Source organism: Oncorhynchus keta, chromosome 2 (assembly GCF_023373465.1).
Source record: "Oncorhynchus keta strain PuntledgeMale-10-30-2019 chromosome 2, Oket_V2, whole genome shotgun sequence".
In the NCBI taxonomy this organism is placed as follows: domain Eukaryota; kingdom Metazoa; phylum Chordata; class Actinopteri; order Salmoniformes; family Salmonidae; genus Oncorhynchus; species Oncorhynchus keta.
The window spans coordinates 65,457,013-65,472,834 of record NC_068422.1 but is presented as its reverse complement, the minus strand read 5'-3'; the positions used below and the strand labels follow the sequence as shown (position 1 = coordinate 65,472,834).

At 42.0% G+C, this 15,822-nt stretch overlaps 1 protein-coding gene across 1 annotated transcript in view; it reads right to left on the bottom strand.

Moving 5' to 3' along the window:
* Positions 1–15,822, bottom strand: part of LOC118358826 (trace amine-associated receptor 13c-like) — a 38,635-nt gene that overhangs the window by 14,940 nt on the left and 7,873 nt on the right. The window lies entirely within an intron of this gene.

Below are 15,822 nucleotides of genomic sequence, written 5' to 3'. Positions count from 1 at the left end.
CCATTTTTCATTCCTTAAAGTCATCATCTCATCTCTGCTCAGGCAGTAGCAGCCAGCCAGACAATGTTATCTCTGGGCTCCTCGTACTGTACTGTCTTTGGTCATCATATTCAGCTAGGCAAGCCTGCCTAAGTATGCTGCAGAGCTGTCTGACAAAATCATTTTACTAGCTCTTCAAAGTAGATAAACGTGGACTCAGGGGTAGATGTAACATAGTAAACTAAATCTGGGACACTTCAATTATACTGAACAAAAATATAAATGCAACGTGCAACAATTTCAAAGATTTTACTGAGTTATAGCTCATATAAGTAAATCAGTCAATTTAAATAAATTCATTAGACCCTAATCTATGGATTTCACATGACTGGGAACACAGATATGCATCTGTTGGTCACAGATATACTACCATTCAAAAGTTTGGGGTCACTTACATTTTTTGTCCAATAAAATAACATCAAATTTATCAGAAATGCAGTGTAGACACTGTTAACATTGTAAATGACTATCGTAGCTGGAAACGGTTGATTTTTTATGGAATATCTACATAGGCGTACAGAGGCATATTATCAGCAACCATCACTCCTGTGTTCGTTCCAATGGCATGCTGTGTTAGCTAATCCAAGTTTATAATTTTAAAAGGAAAACTCTTTTGCAATTATGCTAGCACAGCTGAAAACTGTTGTTCTGATTAAAGAATCAATAAAACTGGCCTTCTTTAGACTAGTTGAGTATCTGGAGTATCAGCGTTTGTGGGTTTGATTACAGGCTCAAAATGGCCAGAAACAAAGTGCTTTCTTCTGAAAGCAGTCTATTTAGTCTATTCTTGTTCTGAGAAATGAAGGCTGTTATGGCTTTGTCTTTGCAACTCTGCCTAGAAGGCCAGAATCCCAGAGTTGCCTCTTCACTGTTGACATTGAGACTAGCAAATTAACATTCAATGATCTGGCAGCAGCTTTGGTGGACATTTCTGCAGTCAGCATGCCAATTGCATGCTCCCTCAAAACTTGAAACATCTGTGGCATTGTCTTGTGTGACAAATGGCACATTTTAGAGTGGCCTTTTATTGTTCCCAGCACAAGGTGTACCTGTGTAATGATCATGCCATTTATTCAGCCTCTTGATATGCCACCCCTGTCAGGTGGATGGATTATCTTGGTAAAAGAGAAATGCTCACTAACAAGGATGTAAACAAAATGTGAGAGAAATAAGTTTTTTGTGCATATGGAACATTTCTGGAATGTTTTATTTCAGCTCATGTAACATTGGACCAACACTTTACATGTTGAGTTTATATTTTTGTTCAGTGTAGTATGACATGTTACAAATTATAATTCGTTATGATATGTTGCAGATTGCAATTCGTACAATATGTTATGATTTGCAATGCATATAATATGTTACGAATTCAAATTTGTTGTGGCTAATGTTAGCTAGGTGGCTAACACTAACATTAACTAGGTGGCTAACATTAGCTAAGCTCGAGGATAGGGTTAGGGGTTATTGTTAGGGTTAAGGTTAGGTTTGAGGTTAGGAGTTTGGTTAAAGGGTTAAGGTTAGGGTAAGGGTTAGCTAACATGCCAAGTAGTTAAAAAGTAGTAAGTAGTTGCTAATTAGTACAAATGTTAAAGTTGTACATGATGAGATTCAAATACGCAACCTTTGGGTTGCTAGACCCATCCACCCCGACCAACCACCCAACTTTTGAAGTAACCTTCTGTCTAATGTAATCACACCAAACGTAACACTGATTTGGAAGTCCCGGGATTTACATTTATTATGTTACGTCTCATCTATGTGTCGCAGCCGGCCATGACCGGGACACCCATGAGGCGGTGCACAATTGGCCCAGCGTCGTCCGGGTTAGGGGAGGGTTTGACTGGCCGCCCCTGTCCCATCGCACTCTAGTAACTCCTGTGGCGGGCCGGGCGCATGCACGCTGACACGATCACCAGGTGTACGGTGTTTCCTCCTGGCTGGCTTCCAGGTTAAGCAAGCAGTGTATCAAGAGGCAGTGCGGCTTAGCGGGTCGTGTTTCGGGGGACGTATGGCTCTCGACCTTCGCCTCTCCCGAGTTGCAGCAATGGGACAAAACTGTAACTACCAATTGGATCGAAAAAGGGCTAAAAGAAAATAAGCAGACAATGAAAGCTCTTACAATAATGATTACATTTCTCTAAAATAGGTTAAAGGCTACATGTGCACCACTAAGTCAGAATAGTAGGCGAAATGAAGAGGGGAAAATAGACCAAATTATTAAGGTGAGGCACATGGGCTACTAACAGCTTACTACACAACAAACACTTACTATTACTTTCTTAGCTACAGTATACATATCTCCATGACATATTACGTCATTATGCAGCAGCATACAAGACAATTTTGGACTCACCTTGTTGTGCTGTGCTCACATGAACATCAAACTTTGTCATCAAAATCTATCATTCTCTGGATTTATGGTGCTTTCAAGACAACTGGAAACTCGAAAAAAAAAACATTGTCGAAATCATGATTATGTCAGTAACCTTCAGGTCGTAGCTCTAGAAAGAGGCCTGATTTACAATTACAAGTTGGATGACCGTCAAAACCTATTTTTCAAGTCAGAGTTCTCAGTTGTCTGGAACTCACTTAAGTCAGATTTCCCAGTTCTGAGTTAACAGTTGTTTTGAGAGCGGCAGAAATCGTGCTGGATTGACAGCATGGCCAATGTTGGAAAAGAGACCCTTAAACCAAGAATTGGGACCACACACCTACTCCACTGAATTGTAGGCTAGTGATTGCTTTGCAATGCTTGCAGTTAGCCACAGGTTCCTTCCAAACCAACTCATTGCTGAATTTGCGATTTCCAACCTGTTGTTTAATGTTATGTTCAATGGCCGATGAGCACTGATAGATTTTATCTATAATTTATCTTCATTATTCTCTTCATATGACAAAGATTAAAAAGCATTTGCCAGTAATTGTCGACTAGATTCATGATGATGACTGCTAGCTAAGATTTTGAAAGTATGATGTTGACATGATTAGTCCAATCAAAGCTACTGAAGATATAACATTGATTTGAAGTCATTTTATCTGTGGCCAACTACCTTGAGCCTTCTTGGATGGGCTCTTCTAATATAACTCTATGGCATCACCCAAGGGGCTTGAAGTTTTTAGCCCAACTATTATATGCTGACCAAACCACTCGCGCATGTGTGACTGCGTGTGCCATTGCGCCCGAGATCAGGCCACGCAGGTTGAAATACCAAAACCAAATCTGAACCAACTATATTAATTTGGGGACAGGTCATATATCATTAAACATTTATGGCAATTTAGCTAGCTAACTTGCTCGCTAATTTGTCCTGGGATATAAACATTGGGTTGTTATTTTACCTGAAATGCACAAGGTCCTCTACTCTGACAATTCATCCACAGATAAGGGTAAACCGAGTTTGTTTCCAGCAATCTCTCCTCAATCTGGCTTCTTCTTCTTCTTCGGACTTATATGGCAGTTGACAACCAACTTTAAGGTGCATTAGCACCACCAACTGGACTGAAGTGTGGACCTCAGTTCATCTTTCAATCACCCATGTGGGTTTATGCTGCTAATAACCAATGAGGAGATGGGAGAAGCGGGACTTGTAGCGAGTGAAGCATCACAAATAGAGCACTGTGGCTGCAATTTTTTTATTTAAATGTTTTAATTTCATCTTTATTTAACCAGGTAGGCTAGATGAGAACAAGTTCTAATTTACAAATGCGACCTGGCCAAGATAAAGCAAAGCAGTGCAACACAAACAACAACAACAGAGTTACACATGGAATAAACAAGCGTACATCAATAACACAATAGAAAAAAAGAAAGTCTATATACATACAGTTTGAGCAAATGGCATGAGGACGTAAGGCAATAAATAGGCCATATTAGCAGAGTTATTACAATTTATCAAACTAACACTTAAGTGATAGATGAGCAGATGATGATGTGCAAGTAGAAATACTGGTGTGCAAAATAGCAGAAAAGTACATCAAAACAATATGGGATGAGGTAGGTAGATTGGGTGGGCTATTTACATATGGGCTATGTACAGCTGCAGCGATCGGTTAACCGCTCAGGTAGCTAATGCTTAAAGTTAGTGAGTGAAATATAAGTCTCCAGCTTCAGTGATTTTTGCAAATCGTTCCTGTCATTGACAGCAGAAAACTGGAAGGAAAGGCGGCCAAATGGGGTGTTGGCTTTGGGGATGACCAGTGAGATATACCTGCTGGAGCACGTGCTACGGGTGGGTGTTGTTATCGTGACCAGTGAGCTGAGATAAGGCGGAGCTTTACCTAGCATAGACTTATAGACGACCTGGAGCCAGTGGGTCTGGCGACGAATAAGTAGCGAGGGCCAGCCGACTACAGCATACAGGTCGCAGTGGTGGGTGGTATAAGGGGCTTTGGTGACAAACTGGATGGCACTGTGATAGACTGCATCCAGTTTACTGAGCAGAGTATAGGAAGCTATTTTGTAAATGACATCGCTGAAGTTGAGGATCGGTACGATAGTCCGTTTTACGAGGGTGTTTGGCGACGTGAGTGAAGGAGGCTTTTGTGCGAAATAGGAAGCAGATTCTAGATTTAATTTTGGATTGGAGATGTTTAATATGAGTCTGGAAGGAGAGTTTACAGTATAGCCAGACACCTAGGTATTTGTAGTTGTGCACATATTCTAAGTCAGAACCGTCTAGAGTAGTGATGCTAGTCGGGCGGGTGCGGACAGTGAACGGTTGAAGAGCATGTATTTGGTTTTTACTAGCGTTTAAGAGCAGTTGGAGGCCACGCAAGGAGTGTTGAAGCTTGTTTGGAGGTTTGTTAACACATTGTCCAAAGAAGGGCCAGATGTATACAGAATGGTGTCGTCTGCGTAGAGGTGGATCAGGGAATCACCCGCAACAATTGTGACATCGTTGATATATACAGAGAAAAAAGTCGTCCCGAGAATTGAACCCTGTGGCACCCCCATAGAGACTGACAGAGGTCCGGACAACAGGCCCTCCGATTTGAATACACTGAACTCTGTCTGAGAAGTAGTTGGTGAACCAGGCGAGGCAGTCATTTGAGAAGCCAAGGTTATTGAGTCTGCCAATAAGAATGCAGTGATTAACAGAGTCGAAGGCCTTGGCCAGGTCGATGAAGACGGCTGCACAGTACTGTCTTTTATCGATGGCGGTTATGATATCGTTTAGGACCTTGAGCGTGGCTGAGGTGCACCCGTGACCAGCTCGGAAACCAGATTGCACAATGGAGAAGGTATGGTGGGATTTGAAATGGTCAGTGATCTGTTTATTAACTTGGCTTTCAAAGACTTTAGAAAGGCAGGGCAGGATGGATATAGGCCTGTAATAGTTTGGGTCTAACCCCTTTGAAGAGGGGGATGACCGCGGCAGCTTTCCAATCTTTAGGGATCTTGGACGATACGAAAGAGAGGTTGAACAGACTGGTAATAGGGGTTGCAACAATGGCGGCGGATAATTTTAGAAAGAGAGGGTCCAGATTGTCTAACCCCGCTGATTTGTACGGGTCCAGGTTTTGCAGCTCTTTCAGAACATCTCCTATCTGGATTTGGGTGAAGGAGAAGCTGGGGAGGCTTGGGCAAGTAGCTGCGGGGGGTGCGGAGCTGTTGGTCGGGTTGGGGTAGCCAGGAGGAAAGCATGGCCAGCCGTTGAGAAATGCTTTTTGAAATTCTCGATTATTGTGGATTTATCAGTGGTGACAGTGTTACCTAGACTCAGTGGGCAGCTGGGAGGAGGCACTCTTATTCTCCGTGGACTTTACAGTGTCCCAAAACATTTTGGAGTTAAGAGTGTCAAGTAATTATTTAATCAGTGTTCATAAATTCAAATTATATTTATCTGTCTGATACCCAGAGTTTGTAAAGTTCTGGTATTAAATAAAACAGACAGAATTCCCAGCTCACAATTGACCAATTACCAACCCTTAAACTCTGTATTTTCTGCTGGCTGACCCACCACCACAGAAAGCGCTAAGCTAGGCTGAAACACCTGCATTTTGGAGCTGCCTTACTCAAGGAAGCAAAAAAGAGACCATGTTTGTATGAAGGCTTTATAAACTCGTATGATCTTTTTTTTTTTTTTTTACATTGTTTGGAAACTGTTATGTGACACGTATTAATGCTAAAATAATATGCAAAAGTGTGGGGCTCAAAGCAGGTGCCCCACCTACCCTGGATGACTGGTCGCCACTGGCTCGTAAACATGATTAAATTATTATGGATATTTGTATTTTACAGATGGCAGTCGAGCATCGAGTCACCAGAATAAGACCCTCGATATCACCACGCACTGTCACCACCCTGTGAAGTTCATAATTTATTTAATCTGTAGCCTAATAAACTGCATGGTTTCCTGAATCGTGGTGGGAGGGCCACACACAATATCATCGCGTGACAAGTTTACTTCGAAATGATGTTATTACATAAATATGTGAGCTTAAAGGCGTTTCCACCGCCATTCCTCCATAATTAATTTTACAGACACATAAAGATCCAACCATGTCAAACTAAGAAATTATCTGTCCGCATTTATACAATTGTACCAAATCTTCCTGTTTCCATCACAGCTGGTGTATTTTTTTTATACCGTGTACTTTACCCACATATCAACTGTGGATGAAAACGTGGTTACGGTAGTAACCACATTTCTGCGCTGAACTAGGTTAATTAATAGTTGGTTAACGAAAACTACAACTCCCTTCAGCCCAGTGTCCCGTCTAGTTTTTGACTCGATTTCTCTCGTGAATGATTTGATATCTCTCTAGAGAAACGGCGCGTTGACATCACAAAAATAACGAACTAAATGGAATTCAAGTAATTGAACCGACATCGTCCAACTATTTGTTTAATAACCGGAGAAAAACAATTACATTTCGGTTCATCACTCAGCACTTCCAATCTTCTCTCCATTTCCGGGGATAAGCTGTTTTCTCTAAACCGCTCTTCACCTCTCTCATTCCCTCACTCCAGTGATAAATTTGACCCGGATCCTGCCGGAACAGGATCTGGCACCGCTCAGTTTTGGACTGTTTCGTTCTAGAACCTACAGTTGAAGTCGGAAGTTTACATACACCTTAGCCAAAAACATTTCAACTCACTTTTTCACAATTCCTGACATTTAATCCTAGTAAAAATTCCCCGTCTTAGGTCAGTTAGGATCACCACTTTATTTTAAGAATGTGAAATGTCAGAATAATAGTAGAGAGAATTATTTCTTTAAGCTTTTATTTCTTTCATCATGTTCCCAGTGGGTCAGAAGTTTACATACACTCATTTAGTATTTGGTAGCATTGCCTTTAAATTGTTTAACTTGGGTCAAATGTTTACGGTAGCCTTCCACAAGCTTCCCACAATAAGTTGGGTGAATGTTGACCCATTCCTCCTGACAGAGATGGTGTAACTGAGACAGGTTTGTAGGCCTCCTTGCTCGCACACACTTTTTCAGTTCTGCCCACAAATTTTCCATAAGATTGAGGTCAGGGCTTTGTGATGGCCACTCCAATAGCTTGAATTTGTTGACCTTAAGCCATTTTGCCCAACTATGGAAGTATGCTTGGGGTCATTGTCCATTTGGAAGACTCATTTGCGACCAAGCTTTAACTTCCTGACTGATGTCTTGAGACGTTGCTTTAATATATCCACATCATGTTCCTTCCTCATGATGCATCTATTTTATGAAGTGCACCAGACCCTCCTGCAACAAAGCACCCCCACAACATGATGCTGCCACCCCCGTGCTTCACGGTTGGGATGGTATTCTTCGGCTTGCAAGTCTCCCCCTTTTTCCTCCAAACATAACGATGGGCATTGTGGCCAAACAGTTCTATTTTTGTTTCATCAGACCAGAGGACATTTCTCCAAAAAGTACCATCTTTGTCCCCATGTGCAGTTGCAAACCGTAGTCTGTGTTTTTTATGGCGGTTCTGGAGCAGTGGCTTCTTCCTTGCTGAGCGGCCTTTCAGGTTAAGTCGATATAGGACTCGTTTTACTGTGGATATAGATACTTTTGTACCTGTTTCCTCCAGCATCTTCACAAGGTTCTTTGCTGTTGTTCTGTGATTGATTTGCACTTTTCGCACCAATGTACATTCATCTCTAGGAGACAGAACGTGTCTCCTTCCTGAGCGGTATGACGGCTGCGTGGTCCCACAGTGTTTATACTTGCGTACTACTGTTTGTACAGATGAACGTGGTACCTTCAGGCATTTGGAAATTGCTCCCAAAGATGAACCAGACTTGTGGAGGTCTACAATTTTTTTCTGAGGTCTTGGCTGATTTCTTTTGATTTTCCCATGTTGTCAAGCAAAGAGGCACTGAGTTTGAAGGTAGACCTTGAAATACATCCACAGGTTCACCTCCAATTGACTTATGCCAATTAGCCTATCAAAGCTTCTAAAGCTATGACATAATTTTCTGGAATTTTCCAAGCTGTTTAAAGGCACAGTCAACTTAGTGTATTTCAACTTCTGGCCCACTGGAATTGTGATCTGTCTGTAAACAATTGTTGGAAAAATTACTTGTGTCATGCACAAAGTAGATGTCCTAAACGACTTGCCAAAACTACAGTTTGTTAACAAGACATTTGTGGAGTGGTTGAAAAATGAGTTTTAATGATTCCAACCTAAGTGTATGTAAACTTCCGACTTCAACTGTATTTGGCCAGATCCGATACCTCTTCTGGCATGAACAATAATTGTCCCTTTTTGCAATGTACAAATGATAATAAACGCGATCAAAGTTAATTCAAGTTGCCTCATCTTTAATTCTCTCTCTCACCCCTCCATCTCTCACAGAATTACAATGAGATCCACTTTCTATTATCTCGCTCTCCCTCTCCGCTTTGATAGACATGAGCCTGCAACTAATCTCTCCAGCATTGCACTTCAGAATGTATTTCCTTATAGAGCCATGTGAAGGGTTCTGGAGGAGCTGCAGCACGCCTGAAAATTTGAAATACATTTGCCAAAGTTATAGAATTACTGCTGTCTGTTCAGAAATAAATGAAATAGAGAAGGCCTATCATCTAGACACAGAGGATCAATAGCTTATTTTAAAAATGGCATAGCTGTGTAATGTAGCCCAATAATAAGGCATAGCCTACAGTCGGGGTCGAGCAGCAAATCTGTGGGTGAACAAACAGCATGCAGACAAAACTGTCCTTTCCCAATATTTCAAATAGTCTACAATCATGGGAAAATACAGGTTGGAAAGCAAATGGCTCCTTCTGAAAAGATAATTCTCTAATCTGTCAGCTGTAGCCTACCAAAATATTTGATAAACCTTTCTTCCAACTATTGTTTTACAAAGTAAAATTACATTTTTAAAAATAAAACTTTTTTTGACACGAGCGCATATGCCTTTTTAGGACTATAATTTATTCCTCATATTGTAGCCTCCACACACCTAGGCCTAGGCTATTGATGGATTCAAGACAAGGTCGTTTTCATTGATCTCAGATTCTCAGTTTGTCGTAGCCTGTCATTTTGATCATCAACTGGGAACTCTGAAAAAAACTAGGTTGAATCATGATGTCAGTAATCTTCAGGTCAGAAAGTCGGAGGTCTAGAAGAGGCCAGAGTTCCCCACTTGGAATTCCGTTCAAAACTAATTTTCCATATCGGAGCTCATTTTTTCCCCAATTTCCCAGTTGTCTTGAACACACTGAAGTCAGAAGTCAGAGATTTCCCAGCTCCGAGTTCCCAGTTGTTTTGAACGCAGCATTCAAAAAGAATATGCCAAAGTCTCCAGTCATGTAAAATGAAGTAGAATTGCATTAAATGCGTTTGTAAAAAGACCAACAATTTTTCGGACCCTAGGCCACAAATGTTTTTTCTAAGTAAAGTGCCTTTACTTAGTGCTCTATGCCACAACGCAAATGTGATGATTTGCATGCAATGCTTTCTTATGAAGGTGATTTTTTTCTCATGCGTTCCGGTACCTCAGAGCTCCCCAGGTCACCCCCCTCTGATGCTTACTTTTTGTTCCGGCATCTCCCGATTTACAAATTAGGCACTGCTTCACTGTTTTTTCTCCCTCAGTCAGTCTTTTTCCAGTCACTCCACAGTCAACAACTCCACAGTCAACAACGTCTAGCCCAGGGGTGTCAAATTTGATTCCTAAGTGTCTGCGGGTCTTTGGTTTTTCCTTTCAATAAAGACCTAGACAACCAGGTGAGGGGAGTTCCTTACTAATTTGTGACCTTAATTCATCTATCAAGTACAAGGATGAAGGGATAACCTGCAGATACTCGGCCCTCTGTGGAATGAGTTTGTCACGTGATCTTACCCTTACCTAGCGCTCTCTCTGTGGCTTGTATTCTTTCCCCTGGCTTCCTTGTTAGGGCACACCCTCCCTGCCCTACTCACTCTCTCCTCTTCCCCTACTCATTCTCTATCCTCTTCTCCCTTTCTCTCCCCCTCTCTCTGTTTTTCTCCCATTCTTCCACCCCTGGCAGTGCACTCTCAATCCCCCGCCAGAGTCCATGCCCTTGTGAAGCAGAGAGCATATGATGGCGACCGTCAGCCCAGCTCCAGTAGATGCGGTAGCAGCACATCGCTTAGGGGCCCTGGCATGGGTCACATCCTGCCACGGCCCTGCCGCAGCCCTCAGGGAGGCACCACCCCAGTCAACTCCCCCCTCCACTATCACTGCACTTCGTGTGTAAGCACTGAGCATGCTTGGCTGCGTCACCCAATCATAATAACTTATCACAATAAAATAACAACAGCTTGTAGTCAACGGTAGATCCACAGAGCCAGGTAAACACTTCTTCAATCACTAGATGTCATATTGTGGTGCTGAACTATTAGTGACTTACTACATAATTGTTAACATATAAATGAACTTGTAATGAATAATAAAACAGTCTCCACCTGTATCAGGGCAGTCAATGGGCCTGACAGTTCATATTTTCAGCACAGTGTCTTCCCTCCAAGATCACACTCAAGTCAACTTGTCGTTGGATTACACAGACAAGATAGCAAAACCATACCGCAGAGAAAAGACAGTTCTCTGTTCATTATCCTTTTTTAAAAGCTTGTCAGCATGTAGTGACATAGCATGATGCAAATGAGAAATTCCAGGAGAAAAACTCTCCATGTAACTAAATTAGGCTCTGAGTGAAAGTAAGCTCACGTGCGGTTAATTTGACAAATTTTCCAAAATCACTTTTGTTTCTCATGAGAGGATGTAGCTAGCTAATGAATTTGTCAGTCCACTCCAGCTGAATAATATGTATAGAGATCCTATTAAATAACTATTCTAATTCTATGGTCATATGACCCACAATGAGAGACAACTGGGGAATGCAGCTGATCAGTAGACTACACTACGCTGACATCACAATATCAGACCCAGGAAGCACTGCTCCCATTGCCTTCCCATGCCCTCTTCCCATTTTCTCATTTGGTCACAGCAGACCCAGAAAGCACTGCTCCCATTGCCTTCCCATGCCCTCTTCCCATTTTCTCATTTGGTCACAGCAGACCCAAAAAGCACTGCTCCCATTGCCTTCCCATGCCCTCTTCCCATTTTCTCGGTCGGTCACATTAAATGGCTCATTTGATCTGCAAAGTTCCTTGATGTCCTTTAACCATATGGTCCCCCACAGCACAGTATAGACCAAACCATCTCTTGAAAGGTACAGCACCCTGCTGAGCTGTATTTCAACCACATGGCTGTCAGGTAGAGTCATAGCATCTGTGCTGAGTGGTGTTATTGATATTTTTGCTTTGAGTGCTTTACTATGTAGATTCTCCTCTTGTCAATTGTGAATTCCTCCATCCTGTCTTAGAAGCACCCTAATGTAGCCAATGGTAATCTGCAGTTCGAACAATAACAACCTTTTAGTAAAGGGATGAGGGATGGGGCTGGAGAAATGAAACCACTTTCAAAATGATAGACAGAGTTATGGCTGCAAGGACAGACCATCCATGGAAATAAATGATAGTTTTAACCATGTTTTGAGGCTGTACAGTTTTTGTTTACATTGTTTACAAACAATGGAGTAAAACAATATTTTTGGGGGGGAATCTGATGGGGTACAACAGTTAAACTAAGGTCATGAGGCAATACATAAATAGATAGATTGAAAAGTTGTTGACAAGCAGCCAGCAGCCAGTCCTCCAGACGACAACAGATGACTCGGTGTCTGTTAATACGTGGTCAGACAAAGGTTTGAGGACAGTGAAGGTCAAATGTGTAAACATGATAAATTATTGCATTCTGAGGAAACAAATCTATGGATTAAACTGTTGACGGGATTGTATCTTTTCCGAGGAGTCATTCAAACTGAAAGACGTAAAGTTTCAAGTAGCTTTTAAGTTGGCGTAACAGACCCTGCCAAAACAAAGAAAGTCCATGGCCATCTTGCCTGACTCCACTACACTATTTACGTAGATAGAGAGGCTCCTCACAATGGGAGCATGAAATACAATGAACTCATATGACTCAGAGCAATGGATTGGAAATCGCAAAATATTTAAGAATTGAATGACGTCCAGAGTTACGAAATTCCTGTAGGTGTCATGCAAGACTATGTGACTTGTTGATCTAAGGAGGTTTTGAATGTTATATGATCACAGATGACTCAGGCATGAGTCACCTGGTTCAAAGGGACAGTTCTCATCCTCTGATTGGCAATCAGTAAACCTTTGTTGATTCCCTATTGAATAGCAGCGAATGAATCGACATGAATAGTTTGAAACATTTGTATAGACAGACAAAACTATCCTGTGCTGCAGCGAAAGTAGAGAGGATGCCGAATGCGTAGTACAGCAACGTGAAAGTGCAACCATACAGAGAACAGCTGAAGAGTAAAGGCTGGCAACAGTGCACCGACTCATCTCTTTCTCCTGCTTTAAAAACCTTTTACTGCAGTGGACCAAATCTGTGTCACGCAGAGTGTTTCTTGGTAGTCAAACAAATCTACTGAGAAACAAAAGTAGCACTCTTAGGAGTGGAGTAGTTTGTTCATAACCATCCTCCTTTTTTGAGGCCACTACAGTAGGTCATTTGACTGCAGGAAAGGGCTACAGCTGGAATCCTTAATTGGTGAAACTGCAACGTCTGTTTGGGATATTACAACAACAAAGAAGCAAACAACCAACACTGTTTTTTCCCCTCTGACATCATTCCAATCTTTTGACGACGCTGCCGGAGGCTTCTCTCCCCTGTTTCAACACCAAATCAAAAACAATAACTAAAAATACAGGTTTGTCCCTCAGATCCTCAAGACGTTCTACAGCTGCACCATTGAGAGTATCTTGACTGGCTGTTTCACCGTCTGGTATGGCAAGAGCACCGCCCTCGGACCACAATGTTCTACAGAGGGTGATGTGGACAGCCCAGTACATCAATGGGGCCAAACTCTATGCCGTCCAGGACCTTTATACCAGGCGGTGTCTAAGGAAGGCCCAGGAAATTGCCAAAGACTTCAGCCACCCAAGCCATGTACTGTTCTCTGTGCTACCGTCAGGCAAGCGGTAACGGAGCAACGGGTCTCAGACTAACAGGCTCCGAGACAGCTCCTATCTTGAAAGCAATTAGACTGCTGAATAGCTAATCAATGGGTACCCGGACTATCTGTATGGACTACCTGCACTGACTCTACCTGCACTGGCTATATACACACTTACATACACACACACACTCACGCGTACTGATGCCACATACACACGCATGCAATCACACACTCACACATACACCCATCATATACTCTGCTGCTACTTTTCACTCTTATTATTATATCCTGATTCCTAGTCACGTTACCCCTGCCTACATGTACATATTTACCTCAATTACCACGTATCGCTGAACGTTAATATGGTATTGGTACTCCTTGTACAGTATATAGCTTCATGCTTGTGTCTTTTATTTCTCATGTGTTTATCTTTTTATCTAAAACTCTACAACTTTGGTAAAGAGCTTGTAGGTAAGCATTTCACCGTTGTATTTGGCGCATGTAACAAATAACATTCGATTTGACACACACACACACACACACACACACACACACACACACACACACACACACACACACACGTGAAAACGCTAAATGAAATGGCTGCTGGCAGATGGCTGTTTATCTGTACACGTACCTGTACATCATGTCCTGTCCTGTAGTGTGATACCCAACACAACACACAGGTTCCAGTCTGGAATCACGAGGCCTAAGGACAGTCAGTGGTTGTGGGAGTGTGACAGAGCCACAATGACATTACTAGTCTTATGTAACATCAGGCACTAAGAGCATGACAGTTCAGAGACATCAACAGCATTACAGTGCCAGGCAGGCAGGCAGGCAGGCAGGCAGGCAGGCAGGCAGGCAGGCAGGCAGGGCATACATCCCTCTGTCCTTGCATCAGTTATTGTATTATGCCAGCCCTCCCACCTGTTTCAGAGACATTAATGAATGATACCGATGAGACCATCTGAGTGACAATCTGCCAACTCGTTAGCCCTGACACAGTTCCTATTAACAATGGCTGTTTTAAATACTGTAATTACACTGATGAGGTACATGATACTGTTCAGTCACCATCAATCCCTAGATCTACAGTAATATAAGTACACAACAACATACTGTACTGTCACGGTTGTCGTAAGAACGGGACCAAGGCGCAGCGGATGTTGAGTTCCACATATTTAATTCAAAGAGAAACTTAAACCAAACAAAATGTATCACTAAACGAACAACTGAACGTGACTACATGGTGCACAAACACAAAACACAAAAAATATCCCACAAATGCAGGTGGGGAAAAAGCCTACCTAAATATGATCCCCAATTAGAGGCAACGATTACCAGCTGCCTCTAATTGGGAACAACACAAACCACCAACCTAGAAATCTATAAACTAGATAACCCCCCCAGTCACGCTCTGACCTAAACACCGTAGAGAGCCTCTCATTGTACAGTTAATCGATACTATTGCAAACTCATTTTTGCACGGACTAAAAGGAGGATGGTTATGAACAAACTACTCCACTCCAACGAGTTGTCATAAGAATGAAATGGCGCACTAACACATTTCTGTAACGGCGTTCGTCTGTCGAAAGAGAGTCGGACCAAAATGCAGCGTGATGATGATTCATGATATTTTAATGAAGAAAAACCTATGCATACAGAAACTACAAAAATAACTAAATGAAATAATGAAAACCGAAACAGCCCTATCTGGTGCAAACACAAAGACAGGAACAGTCACCCATGAAAACACTCACAGAATATGGCTGCCTAAATATGGTTCCCAATCAGAGACAACGAAAATCACCTGACTCTGATTGAGAACCGCCTCAGGCAGCCATAGACTAATTAGTCACCCCACAAAACCCCAAGACAAAAAACACACCACAATAACCCATGTCACACCCTGGCCTGACCAAATAAAGAAAGAAAACACTAAATACTAAGACCAAGGCGTGACAATGTCAGAAGGTGCTTTCAACTGGGATGTGGTAGTATCCCTGTCCTGCAGTCAAATGACCTAGTGGCCTCACAGGTGGAGTGACATTCATATTTTTCAAAATTGAGTCATTAGTAAACATTATTTTATATTTTTATGCAGAAAATCCGGTGTTTCTGTCTAACAGTTCTGTTATATTTCAGTCTTCTATGATGTATATAAAGTGTAATATTGGGATGCAAACTCAAAATGGAATACATCAGATAATGACCAGATCTCCCAGTGGAAGAATGTCACTTAATCCTTCAATTTCTTTCCCCAACACCAGAATATGAATTGGTTGCAAGGCTGGATTTTTCCTAGTGTTGTTGAGAG